A 1070-nucleotide genomic window follows, 5' to 3' on the forward strand; every position below is an offset into this window, starting at 1 on the left:
TGAGGCAAATTGTGATTTGTGATATTGGGCTTTATAAATAAAATTGATTGATTGATTGATTGATAGACTATTTCAATAATTATAAAACATCCCCGCATTACGTCAGACCTTGCAATCAATTGGGACTATTTTCTGGCCAGAATCACTCCGCCGTGCAGGCCCGCAAGACAGCACGCCAACAGAAATCAATTAGACAGTTCATCACCACGCTGTGCAGGTGCGCAGGATAGCAACGGCTAACGCAAACTTCATCGGCTGTTTCCAACAGAGAACCAGTAGGCTATTACTAGTGAGGAAGAAGATGTACTAGCCCTATATATACCTACTACTACAGCGCAAACACCGGCTCAGGCTCACGACACATCCTCGTCAGCTGCTGTAGGTAAACAGAGGAATACCAAAATGGTGCGAACAGCTGTGGGAATAAAAACATCGCCGGCTCCCAATTCCATCGGTTTCCTGTTACAGATGTAACCCGTAGGCAACTTTGGCTTGTGTCAATTGGGATGAACCTTGCTACCAAGCCGGTGAGGGTGAAGCAACTGCTCGTATGTCAGGCTCACTTCAGCTGCCCACAGATCCCGACGGACAGAGAAAACGCAATTTCCACACTGCTGTGCCCAAAGAGAGATATATTACCTAATACCAGTCTATATAATGATGTCTGTAACTGATTGTCTGTAAAACAAAATGTTTGATTGAACTAATAGCCTGTTGAGTTGTGGAGAGTACATTATACGCGGCCTCGTTTTACTGTAGGCATTTAGTTTATTATATTAGGCTAACTGCTAAATCCATGACATGAGTAATCAATCACATAGAAATGTGAATTCATATGTGATTACGACCAGTCTCTGCTTTGTTCTGGTGGTGGGTTAGCCAAAGTTGCCTACGGGTTACATCTCTAACAGGAAAAAAGTGTTTGCCCCCTAAATCTAATAACTGGTAGGGCCACCCTTAGCAGCAACTACTGCAATGAAGTGTTTGCGATAACTTGCAATGAGTCTTTTACAACGCTGTGGAGGAATTTTGGCCCACTCATCTTTGCAGAATTGTTGTAATTCAGCCAC

General features: G+C 43.5%; 1 protein-coding gene across 2 annotated transcripts in view; it reads left to right on the plus strand.

The window, feature by feature from the left end:
- The window catches only part of cog5 (component of oligomeric golgi complex 5), a 182464-nt gene that overhangs the window by 43723 nt on the left and 137671 nt on the right, over positions 1 to 1070 (plus strand). The window lies entirely within an intron of this gene.

The sequence above is a fragment of the Epinephelus moara genome, chromosome 23 (genome assembly GCF_006386435.1).
Source record: "Epinephelus moara isolate mb chromosome 23, YSFRI_EMoa_1.0, whole genome shotgun sequence".
NCBI classification, from domain to species: domain Eukaryota; kingdom Metazoa; phylum Chordata; class Actinopteri; order Perciformes; family Serranidae; genus Epinephelus; species Epinephelus moara.